At 37.3% G+C, this 13246-nt stretch overlaps 1 protein-coding gene across 12 annotated transcripts in view; it reads left to right on the top strand.

Annotated features, from left to right (window-relative positions):
- The window catches only part of TMEM108 (transmembrane protein 108), a 377903-nt gene that overhangs the window by 141346 nt on the left and 223311 nt on the right, over nt 1-13246 (top strand). The window contains exon 1 of one of the 12 annotated variants that reach the window (XM_047736916.1): nt 12566-12667. The exons of the other annotated variants lie outside the window; for them this stretch is intronic. The gene's annotated coding sequence lies outside the window, so the exon portion shown is untranslated. Of the gene's footprint in view, nt 1-12565; nt 12668-13246 lie in introns of those variants that run through there. 12 annotated transcript variants of the gene reach the window in all.

Raw genomic sequence — 13246 nt, 5'->3', positions numbered from 1 at the left:
CAAATATACCGTAAATATCCAGTGCGTACTGGTTTGGAAGTTGTTTAGGATTTGTTTTGTTTTGTTTTTTAAGGTTTTTCCTGACCATGCCTTTCTCTGAGGGTGAGATAGGTTCTTTGGTAGGTGATTTTTAAGCAAATGGGACACCATTTTTCTCAACCATGTTCATATAATAAATTGTAGAACAATGCCCTCAAAGACCAGGTCTTAGAAGGATGTAAGTCATAGTTTACATGTACTATTTGCTACAAATAAAAATAGGATCTAACATTTGTCTGTTTTCTTAATTTTAAAAATAGGGTCTTTTCAAAGGATACAAAAGTATAGATTCAAAGGTGTACATGCACCCTGATGTTTATAGCGGCATTATCAACAATAACCTAACTAGGGAAAGAGCCCAAATATCATTGACTAATGAATGGATAAAGATATGGTGTAAAGATACACATATATATACACACACCATTATACCATGTATATACCACACACATACACACACAAATAAGTATGCGCACATGCACAATGGAATAGTACTTAGCCATCAGAAAGAATGAACTCTTGCCATTTGCAATGATGTGGCTCAAGCTAGGGTGTATTATGCTAGTGAATTAAGTCAGAGAAAGACCAATACCATGATTTCATTCATATGTAGAATTTAAGAAATAAAACAGATGAACATATGGGAAGGAAAAAAAGAGGGAAACAAACCATAAGAGACTCTTAATGAAAGAGAACAAACTGAGGGTTGATGGAGGGAGGTGAGTGGGGGATGGACTAAATGTCTGTTGGGTATTAAGAAGGGCACTTGTTAATGAGTATTGGGTGCTATATGTAAATGATGGATCACTAAATATAAATAAATAAATTCAGGTCCTTTTAAGGCTAGCAGATGCCATTACATGGCCTATTTGAATTCCTAGCCAAGTGTTTCCTCAGTTTATAAAGCTCAACCTCCTATACTGTAATTAAATTATGCTGGTGGGATATACATTACCCGAAAAGTTTATTTGCTACTACTTTAGGTTTCAGGGTATCTTTAAAAGTATAACGTTATGCTATGTTTATTTTACTACAGTAAAAAAGTTAAATTGAAAGAAAGTGTAATTAAAATCTGTATAATAGTTATTTTTCTTGGGGGAGTTGGGAGATGCATAGGGTAACTTTGGACCCAGAGAGCTGGGTTTTGTTGAGGCAATGGTATTGTCCTTTTGTTTCTAGGGGCATTATTTCTTTTAAATATTATCTTCCATGAGGATCCTGCTTGTTTCATATAAATATGTTTTTAATTAGATGCTTCTAACACTGGAAAAAGTCCTGAGGTTTCATTTAAAAGTTTTCTATGCATTCAAAATATAAATCTACTTTATTAGCAGGCTGTATCATAGAATTTCTGATACCTCCAACTTTATTTTTTTCTTACTCAAGATTGCTTTGGCTATTTAAGATCTTTTATGGTTCCATACAAATTTTAGTATTGTTTGTCCTAGTTATGTGAAAAATACCGTTGTTATTTTGATAGGGATTGCATTGAATCTGTAGATTGCTTTGAGTAGTATAGACATTTTAACAATATTTATTGTTCTGATCCATAAGCATGGAATATCTTTCTATTTGTTTATGTCAACTTCAATTTCTTTCATCAGTGTTTTGTAATTTTCAGAATACAGATCTTTCAACTCTCTGGATAAGTTTATTCCAAGATTTTTTATTAGTTTTGGTGCAGTTGTAAATGGCTTTGTTTTCTTCATTTCTCTTTCTGCTACTTTGTTACTAGTGTATAGAAATGCTACCAATATCTGGTTATTAATATTGTATCCTGCAAATTTACTGGCTTTATTTATTACTTCTAATAATTTTTTGGTGGAGGCGTCAGGATTTTTTTTAAAGACCTTATTTATTCATTTGAAAGAGAGTGAGTGAGAGAGAGAAAGCATGAGCAGGGAGAGAGGAGGAGGTAAAGGGAGAACCAGGCTCCCTACTGAACAGGGAACGCTATGCAGGGCTGGATCCCAGGACCCTGTGATTACGACCAGAGCAGAAGGCTCCACTTAGCCAACTGAGCCACCAGGTGCCCCTAGGATTTTTGAATGGTGCAGTATCATGTCATCTCCAAATAGTGATAGTTTAACTTCCTCTTTACCAATATGGATGCCTCTTATTTCTCTTTCTTGTCTGATAACTGTGGCTAAGACTTCCAGTACTATGCTGAATAAAAGTGTAAGAGTGGACATCCTTTTCTCATTCCTGACCTTAGAGGAAAAGCTCTTGGTTTTCCACCATTGAGTAGAATGTTAGCTGTGGGTTTTTCTTATATGGCCATTATTATATTGAGGTATGTTCACTCTAACCCCACTTTGTTTATAGTTTTGTCATGAATTCATGTTGAATTTTCCCAAGTGCTTTTTTCTGCATCTATTGGGGTGATCCTATGATTTTTATCCTTCATTTTGTTGATGTGGTGTATTGTGTTGATTGATTAGTGAATATTAAACCATTCTTGCATCTCTGGAATAAATCCCACTTGTTTGTGGTGAATAATCTTTTAAATATATTGTTATATGCATTGTCACATATCATATTGCTAATATTTTGGTGAGGATTTTTTTTTGCATCTATGTTCATCAGGAATATTGGCCTCTAGTTTTCTTTCTATCTCTCTCTCTCTCTCTCTTTTTTTTTTTTTTTTTTTTTTTTTTTTTGGTGATATCTTTGTCTGATTTTGCTATCAGGGCAATGGTGGTCTTATAGAATGTATTTGGAAATTTTCCTTTCTCTTATTATTTTTTTATGTAATAGAGGAAAATAGGTATTAATGCTTGTCTAGGTGTTCGTAGATTTCACCTGTGGTTCTGTCTGATACTTGGGGGCATTCTGATTGGGTTGGGACTGGAGGTGTAGACAGTGAAAGAATTCAAAGTCGAACAAAGGAGAAAAGTTTATTGAATACAGTGCAAAGGAGCAGCAGGTAGGACCACAAAGGAGAGATTGTCTGCCATGAGGTGGTAGTGAAGGGTTATAATTGCAGGGTGGAGTGAAGGGGTATGGGGATATTTGGAATTTTCCCTTTTTTGGTAACTATGCTTGGTAATAGGAAGCCATTGATTAGCAAGGGCCTATGGCTTAATGATCCTGTTTGCGTTAGCTCAGTGGTTGCTTTGGGCTCTTTTGCTTTGCCGATGTTTCCATTGCTTAAGCCTATTGCCTAAAAGTGGCCTCCAGAGTTCTGGACTTTTTCTTTTGGTAGTTTTTTTGATCACCAATTCAATCGGTCTGCTCAGGTTTTCTATTTCTTTCTGATTCAGTTTTGGAAGATTGTATGTTTCTAGGCATTTATTTCTTCTAGGTTGTACAATTTGCTGGCATATACTTTTTCATAGTATTTCTGTGGTGTCAGTTTTTACTTTTCCTCTCTCATTTCTGATTTTATTTGGGTTCTTTCTCTCTTTTTCTTGATGAGTCTGGCTAAGGGTTTATCAATTTTGTTGATATTTTCGAAGAACCAGCTCTTGGTTTCATTGATTTTTTTTCTATTTTTTTTTTTCTCTATACGTTATTTATTCCCACTCTGATATTTATTATTTCCTTCTTTCTACTCACCTTGGGCTTTTTTTTTTTTTTTCCTAGTTACTTTGGGTGTAAGGTTAGATTATTTATTTGAGCTTAGATTCTGCTGCTTCTTCTACTTGTCTTATCACTGTTTCTCCCAGGAAGTCTTTCCTAATCCCCCTTCTGGATCTGGGTAAGAGTACTTTTTGTGAAGTGCTCTTTTAGCATTGATCATCTTGTCATTAGCGCTTGGCATGCTGCATTGTTTGTAGCTGCTAATTTTCTGTTGTATTCTTGAGACTCTAAGACTGGAGGTAGAGAACATGTTTATCTTGTCCACATCTGTAGCACCTAATGCAGTTCTGGCGCCAAGATGCTTGATAAATACTTGTTGAATGAATGAATGATAAGTGAATGATCAAATGGGTAATATAGCTGAACTAGGTTACTGAGGAGACTTTCCAATGTCTACTGCAGAAATATCAGGAAAACCAAATAGAAATCAACTTGAAATACAACTATGAAGCATAAATGTTCATTGTAGGGTCATTTTATCACATATTCTAAGAACAGTCTAATAGAAATTTAGCAGGTGGGGAGATGATTGGCATTACACCAGGATTTTAAACAGTAGAAATAACTCTAACAAAGAGCAAAACTAGTCTTACAGTTTGAGCTAATGTAATGAAATTATTTGAGTGACAGATCTATCTTTTGTGTTTATATTTGAATAGCAATAAAGCAATTATATAGCAGTTCCTCAATATTTTAAATTGCAGATTGTCATTAAATTTTGCAGTATCATCTCACTTTAAGTAGAGGTTTATTTGTCTAACAATTCTATATCTCTCTGTATTTTGGATGTCTCACAAATCAGTTGTCTCTCTCACAGCTAGTGGCAAAGTAGAACAAGGGGATGAGTAAGAGAATAGGGAGGTGAATGTCATGGTAGATGCCAACCAGAACAGACCAGATGCTATTGTATGAATCTACAGTTGATGTGCACAGATGAAGTGATAATGCATTTATTTGGTTGTTAAAGACATTAACCGAAACAGCATCTGACTTCTCAACTCCATGGGCAGGTTTTCTCAATTGAGTGAATACTTTCAAGATGCCAGTAGAGCATTCATTTTAATCTTTCAAGTCACACATTAGATATAAGAAACAGAAGAAGATACTTGTTCTCCATTCACAGTGCCTTTGAAGAACAGTATTGATTGCTAAAAAACCATAATAGCATATTTTTGTGCAGTTAGTCTTCTGGGAATTCACATTACTGTTTCAGTCAGACTCTTTTCCCAGAAGGAGATAATCTCTCTCTCTCTCTCTTTTTTACTCAGGGTAATAGCAACATGCTGACTTTGGTTCCCTTCATCTATTTTGGTCAAGAGGTATCTCAGGTGAACCTTCATAGGGGCAGAAAAGAAGCTAGGATAGCATGTCTACTCTGCATCGAATACTGATTTGATTCTGAAAAAATAAAATAAATTTTTTAAAAAAGACATCCACCTTTACAAGTTTTGGGAAATTGCCACCATCTATTTGGGTAGTGCCTTTGTCACAAGGCTCCTCTATGTCTCCCCTGGGCTACAAGGCTCATGATTTCTATTTCGCAGACAAAGAAACTCAGTAGGTTACTTTAGAGGAATGAGAATTTAATTCTTAGGGCCTGGAGGACCTAGAAATTTGCAGGAATTTCCAGCTTCTCATTCCCTGGAAAAACACTTTTAGGCTGTTTTCTGAAATGCCCTTATCTAAGCCTTTTAAAAGAGAACCAGTTTGAAGTATTTCACTATAAAACACATTGGAATACAACAAGCATTTCTGTTAGCTCTTAAAATTTCTGCAGTGTGGCAGTTAGGAATGACTTAATTTAAAAACAATGACAATATCATTGTCATTGTTCAATATCATTGAACTATTTTTAGACGAGTCTACCTCCAGGCTGCAAAGAGCTTTGATTTAATATTTGGGCTTGTTTCCTTTCGTACTCAGTACAGAATTTAACAGTGATGACCATTGGTTGTATTCCATCTACTTAAAAAGATCTTCAGAGGAAATGAAAATTAATGAAAGTAAATCAACTTTGATTTGTGTGGAATCAGGTACGTGGCTTATTTGGTGTCAAATACTTTCTAAATAAGATATTCCTATAAAACATAAAAATTATAGTCAAAAGACCAGATTCTATCTTGGCTTTGTCATAAACAATTGATCCTGTGCAAATAACTTAAATTTCTCTGGAGTAGGTGGATTCCAAAATCCCTTCCAGCACTTAGTTTCATTATATGTTAATATCTGAGCTCAACTGGTTTAAATGGAAGCACTTGGCAAAATTCAAGCAAAGTAATAATTAAAATTTAATGAGTATCTACCATGCATTAAGCATGTTCTAAATGGTATTTTTGCATTATTTTATCTAATCCCTACAACAACCCTATGAGGGTAGGTGCCATTATTATTTTACTTTTACCAATGAGAAAATTGATGAAAATTAACTAGCATGTCCTGGGCAAGTTCAGTCTGTTGTTAAATATAGGCAAATTAAACAAGCTTTGGAGAACTGCTTTTACCATCATCACCTTGGTTTTTTATTCAGACTTGAGTGCTAATCAAGTGCTTTATTTTTTAATCTTCCAATCTCCCGGGACGCCTGGGTGGCTCAGTTGGTTAAGCAGCTGCCTTTGGCTCAGGTCATGATCCCAGCGTCCTGGGATCGAGTCCCACTTCAGGCTCCTTGCTCGTCAGGGAGCCTGCTTCTCCCTCTGCCTCTGCCTGCCATTCTGTCTGCCTGTGCTCGCTCTCTCTCCCTCTCTCTCTGACAAATAAATAAATAAAATCTTTAAAAAAAAAAAAATCTTCCAATCTTCCCCTATATGCAGGAGCACTGAATTCATTCCAGTGTTTTCAGAAGGAATTATGCCTATCGGGATTCGCAGAAATGACATTATGATGGCAAAATGACTTTCAGTAATTAAGAAAGATGAACTTTGTGTGTAAAACAAAGGCAAATAGGAGTCTATATAAATCTATGGAGGCTGTTGTAAAAATGATGGATTGTCAGTAGTGTGTGGTGTGATTTGATGTGATGAAACAGGGAAGCACATGCATGTCAAGAGTCACACCTGTGAAACATACCTGTAAAGACAGATAGCATCTGGAGGACATCTTCAAATGGAGCAGCCTTAAATTCTCCCTAACAGGAAAGTAGTCAGTTAGTTTATCTAGTTGGTATCTTTCTCCTTAGCTCCTTAAAGCCTGGGTGTTCAGAATATATTGATTCTGTAGGTGTTTTACAAGTCAACCAACACACTTAAAAATGCGTTGCCTTTAATGATTCTCAAGTGGCTAAGATGGTATGAAGAATGCAGGGAACTTTATGACAATATATCCTCAGTACATGTACATGTACAATATACATGAAGATTTGAACAATGGGAGATAATGTATTTAATGAATAGTACAGATAAATAGCCAATTGGAATGGGTGTAAAGATTGTACCTCAGTCCCTTTCTAACTTAAAAGATTAGAATTTCAAGTTCCAAAAACTGTTTGACTTACTATTTATGTGATTTTTTTTTTAAGATTTTATTTATTTATTTGACAGAGGGAGATCACAAGTAGACAGAGGCAGGCGGAGAGGGAGAGAGGTAAGCAGGCTCCCTGCCGAGCAAAGAGCCCGATGCGGGACTCGATCCCAGGACCCTGAGACCATGACCTGAGCCGAAGGCAGTGGCTTAACCCACTGAGCCACCCAGGCGCCCCTATTTATGTGATTTAAACAAGTTACGTCATCTCTCTGAGTTTTCTTATTTCATTTGTAAAATAGGATGCCAATAGAACTCAAACTATAAGGCTGGAATAGAAATCAAATGAGATATAATGACTGTGAAAGAACTTTGCAAAGTTTTTAATGATAATGTCATTTAAGATAGCATTTAATGATATTCATAAGAAATGTCTAGCTTGGTGCCTTCTAACCATGTGTTAGAATCATACCGCCTTGTCCCCTTTAGTTAGGTATGACCATATAATTTACTCTGGCCAGTGAAATGTGAGCCCAAGTGGACATTTGTCCCTTCCACTTTAACAGTATGTATGTGATTCTCTACTTCCCCCTTTGTTATGGCACTATGACTGTGGGAGCATTCCTGCGCCTTAGTCAACCTGTGGTCCCTTGAGTGGCCACAGACAGCAAAGCCCCCAACCGATCAATGTTGAGCATAGAACATAGGCAAAAAATAAATTTCTGTCATGATAAAGTAAGAAGATTTGAGGTTGTTTGTTATTGGAGCATCATCTCCTAAAACACTCCAACTAAAATCTGTATCATTCATCTTTAATAATTACTTGAGTACCTGCATATTTAGGTTCTAGTTATGTTACCGTGGTACTGTCTACTACATATTAGAGTTGTTTATATCTTTGCTAACTCCACTTTTCCAAAAAAGGTGTTGGTCTCAAACTCAAACCAGTCTTTTGTCGTCTTTTTTTTTTCCCCTGGTCTGTATTGTAAGGTATTTAAGGTATTTACAGACCAGGAATAGAACTGAGCTATTCTGTCTACTTCTGTTTTGCAAGATCAGCTTAACTGAAAGGAAAAGTTTCTATTTGGACAGAATTTCTATTTGATTATAACAATATTTGGAAGGGTGGCTGAAAAATAACAGAAGATAATTTCCCCTTACTGAAACTGTTTCTTTCTTTAAAAAAAAAAAAAATCTGTAGTTATTCCAACAAAGTAATACCTGAGTCTTATTTTAGGCAAAATAAACTCTTACTCAGCTTCAGGTCCTTACTGTACTTGACATACTTTTCTTACTTAGTGAGAGAAGATTAGATCCATTTTAGACCATGTGATCATGAGCCTGGGCTTGAGAGCCTTGCAAGGAATGGCATTTTGAATAAGAGTACTTTTCAAAACAAGGACAACAAATCCTTCTGGATGGTGCCTAAGACAGAACTACTTTAGATTGTACTTTTTTTCTGCATTAAGGAATATGGTAAGCATCCATTATCATAGTCACTAACTCTGAGGATCTGAGCCATTGGTTAAAACGAGGCCAGTATTCCCCATTGAATATACCTTTCTCAAGCATGTGTAAGCCAGGTGAATGAGGTCCTTTCTTTGTTCTTGGATAAAAGATTAGCCCATCCCTGGGCAATGTGAGTCTATTGGAAGGCTGATTGGTGCCAGCCCTGGAGGCAGTGGCATGCATGAGCCTTTTGAATGTTTAGTCTCTTTAGATGGAACAACTAAACCCATTTTGGGGAGCAAATCCTAACACACCATATGCCAGGTACTTGAGTAGTCATTTTAAAGTAAATTTTTGTCCTTTAATCCTCCTAGTAATGCTGTGAGTCTTGTCAACTTCCTTTAGAGAGCAAAACACAAAAAACTCAGTTCTGCCCTCCACATTTATCTCTGTTGTACCTCATATATTTTAGAGATTGTTTAGATGCAAAGTAGGTTGGCCTAAGGAAACAAACTTTTAAGTTCTTTTTAACATCACAAAAGGGACATATTTTTCATAGATAATTTTTTTCCAGTGTGAGACTTGAACTCACAACCCTGAGATCAAGACCTGAGCTGAGATCAAGAGTTGGATGTTTAACCAACTAAGCCACTCGGGCACCCCTAATTTTCATAGATAATTTAAAAATGCTGAAGAGTCAGTAGGAAAGAAATTGCCCATAATTCAACCATTCAGGACAAGCTGTGGATACGTTGGCAAACCACCCTTTCTAAGCTCAAGGGCATAGAGTATATGTGGAAGGAAATGAGAGTGTATTGTCCCTTTTCCAGCAGTAACTGGACAACTGAGTGTCTCAAGAATAAGGGACAGGAGAATTAAATCGGTAAATAGGCAACCTTGAGAGGTGCTGTCACAGGGCTAGGCGGTTTCTATCTCCTGTTGATGTTTACCACAGCTGGCTAATGACAACCAGCTACTAATCAAAGCTTGTGAAAAGTTGACTAACAGCACTGTAGAGCTCAGCCTGTAGATATGCTTCCCGTACTGTAAACACACCAGCCTTTTCCATACAGAGAGAATGTTAACAGTCATGCTGTTTCTCTTGGAGCATGTGATGAGTCACCTGGAAAAGGACAACGAAAATGCAGTCTTGCCATATATAAGGGAAGAACATTCATTTCTCCCCAGATTGCATTCATTTTCTCCCCAGATACTCTCTTGTGACATCCTGCTCTGATAGATTGTCGTCTATGATTTTCCCCTATTTACTCCAGGTGGTAAGGTGTTCCATATGTCACTTGTCTCGCCAGTTGACCGTGATGAGTAGGAACTCATCATTATGAAATACTATGTGATTTTTCCACTTGTACATTAGTTTTTATTCTAGTTTTCTTAATTAAGTTAAGTAAATTCCCACAGCCCATTTTCCTGGAATTTAGATATTTTAAAGCATTTATACACCTGTGCAATTTCTCAATTCTCCTTGGCTGCATTTATCCATGCTCTAAATGGCTATTTTCTTCCATCTGCTCAAGGGATCCACCCCTTCAACTACCTAATCTTTGAGTGTCCTTGTACCTTACTTGTCATAATTCTGGTATAATTCTTTGTAAGAGAAGAAAACAAGTTTGCATTATTTTTGAGAAATCCACAATGATGATGATGGAGATGGTGATCATTAATACTCACATGGCTCTAACTCCGTGCCAGCCACTGTTTCACATGAATGAGTACTGTTGTTACCTCCATGAGGAAACTGAGTCACAGAGAGGTTAAATGACTTACCCAAGCTAATAGTGGCAGAGCTGGGATTCAGACCCAGGCAGTATGTGGCTCTAGGGCCTCTTTCTTTTAACTGCTGCTATGTACACTTTCATTCTGCTCCCACTTTTCACCTTTTTTCTGAATTATTCTTCAATCTATATGAGGTCTGTTTTGTTCCATTTTATTTGGGAAAAGACAGAGAATATAATGGTTTTGCTCCTGATACCACTTTAAGTGTGAATGCATATTGAGAAAAATGGGAGAGCCAGGAATCAAACAGAAAATTCCTGATTCACAGTCACTTTCTCTGTTTATAGCTGTCAAAAATTATAGTGCTCTCCTGTGGTATGCTTTGTAATGATCTAGACTGGCTGCTTTCTGGCCAGCCTGAGGCAGAAGGCATCCTCCAGGGCTAGCGGGCTTCTCTTAGGGTCTGCTTCACCTCAGGTGCGTCACAGCTTCATGTTAAAGTTCTCAACCTTATAAGGGTCTAATATTCAAGGAAATCACAGTATTGGCTGGTGGAGTCAGTTCCCAGAACTCCATGATGCAGTAGAAAAGGTTCCTGGAAAGTGGATATGGTGGGGAAGAGGAGCTGACACCTTTCAGTGGAATCATTTGAAGAAGCAACAACTCTGTTTGCTTTGTTAGTGGGTCTGGTTGTGCAATTGTACGAACATGTGTGTGGTTCCAGTTCATAAGCCATTCTATCCTGAAGAGTTGGTTTTGGACCAAAAACAATATTCCATTTTTATTCTAGGTTGTGTCTGCAGTTTTACTGAACAAGAAATCATTTTTCTTAGTGGTTTAGTGTCTTTTCACTTCGTCTTCCAAATACCAGGCACTGAATTGAATTTAGGGAGCACTCTGGTCTGCCTCCCTTGTTACATAAATCAGAAAACAAAGGTCTAGAGGACTTAAGAGATTGCTTAAGTTTTCACAGCCCTGATCTTTGACCTGGTAGCCTGTGTTCTCTTCTACTTTATTTCCATGTTTGCTTATTGCAGGAAGGAACAAATATTAGTTGGAGTGCTTGAAGTTTGATAGATATTATTTGTGAGAATTTTTTAAACTCAGAGTTTACATTTTTTAACTATGAGCAAAAGCAGATTTCAAGGTAGGCCACAGAATTTACCCAACCCTTTTCCCTTCATTTCTCCACATCCATTTAAACAGATACAGTATCTGGAATCCTAAATTGAAAGAAAGCTTTTCTAGCATGATTGACTTACTTAACTGTTGGCTGAAGGAAAGGGGGGAGGGGATGAAAAGAAAGAAGGTGGTGGAAGAAGGAGGGAGGAGGGAGAGAAAGAAAAGACACTAACAGTTACTCCCAACTTTGTGACTTGGAGAACATAGTAACTTTCCTCAACACCTAATTAACATAGTAAGTATGGACTACATCAGTAATTAACCTTTATTCACATTATTTGGTGTCACTCATTTAACATTTAAATTAAAAAATATATTAAGATTTTATTTATATTACAGACAAAGATCACAAGTAGGCAGGCGGGGGGGTGGGGAGAGGTGGCAAGCAGGCTCCCCGCTGAGCAGAGAGCCCGATGTGGGGCATGATCCCAGGATCTCAGGATCATGACCTGAGCCGAAGGCTGAGGCTCAACTTACTGAGCCACCCAGGTGCCCCAACACATGATAACTTCTTTACACCATCAGATTCTAGCTGAACATCCTTAAAGAGGCAGGCATTCTTTAATTTTTCAATCTAAAGTAGCTACCTCTAACTCTTCATGTCTCATTTGTTTATTCATTTTTCTATCTACTCCCATTAGAAAATAAGCTTCATGAAGTCACAGGGACCTTTCATGGCCTATTTTGTTGTTGTTGTTTTCCTCATGCCTGCGATGATACCTAGGGTGGAGTAGGCGTTCAGTTAATATTTATTGAATAAATGAAAGACACATGGTAAGTGTTTAATAAGTGTTAGCTATTATTAATTTAATTAAGAAGAAACAAAAAAGTGAGACCTTAATATAACTGGAGTTCCATTTGGTCCTGATTCTATGCAGTGACACATTCAGAGAAACAGCTGTTCAGAAAAATAGCTCTGAAAGCAACAAAAATCTTACTCCCACAAAAAATATCAAAGGTGGGAGGGTATAATTTTCACCTCTTTCAACACTTGGTAAAATCCTGTCTTGACATCCCTGTTGCTCGTAGTACTCAACACTCATGGCAGCTACTCTACCAATATTATCTTCCTGTCTCTCTGCCAACTCCCAGCCAAAGAACTACCCTTAAACAACTGTAACCTCGCTGAGAGCCTCCAGGTGCTGGACCTGTTTTTTCAACCAGTATAACTAAAAGCCTGGAGTCAAGCAGGCACACTTGGAACTTGGTGGTGTGGGTGATGGAGGTAAGACTGGGGATATTCATCAGTTAACAATTTTGTACCTGCTACTCATAAAGGGGGAAATTGAATACACATTTTAATGAATTCTAAACTAAATGATATTTGGGAAAGACTGTGAAATAGCTCTACTTAGAGAGCACTGAATCCCACAAACTTTATTTGGAGCCAAATACACATCTTCATTTTTATTTTTTTTTTTTTTAAAGATTTATTTATATGACAGACAGAGATCACAAGTAGGCAGAGAGGCAGGCAGAGAGAGAGGGGAAAGCAGGCTCCCTGCTGAGTGGAGAGCCCGATGTGGGGCTTGATCCCAGGATCCTGAGATCATGACCTGACCTGAAGGCAGAGGCCTAAACCACTGAGCCACCCAGGCACCCCCACATCTTCATTTTTAGTATCCTGCTACAAAGCTTTAGACCCAGGATAGGAGAAGATGTCTATTATCACAAAGATCCTCTTCACTTAGAACCTTGTGGACTCTGATTAGATGATGTTGTTAACTTGCTTTATTATTTTAACTATTGTGAATTAGAAACCAAACCTAAAAGGGAAGGGAAACTGTTACAGGCAAGAAAATAA

Source organism: Lutra lutra, chromosome 1, assembly GCF_902655055.1.
Source record: "Lutra lutra chromosome 1, mLutLut1.2, whole genome shotgun sequence".
NCBI classification, from domain to species: domain Eukaryota; kingdom Metazoa; phylum Chordata; class Mammalia; order Carnivora; family Mustelidae; genus Lutra; species Lutra lutra.
Note: the sequence above shows the minus strand (reverse complement) of the source record. Positions and strands in the feature narration are given on the sequence as shown.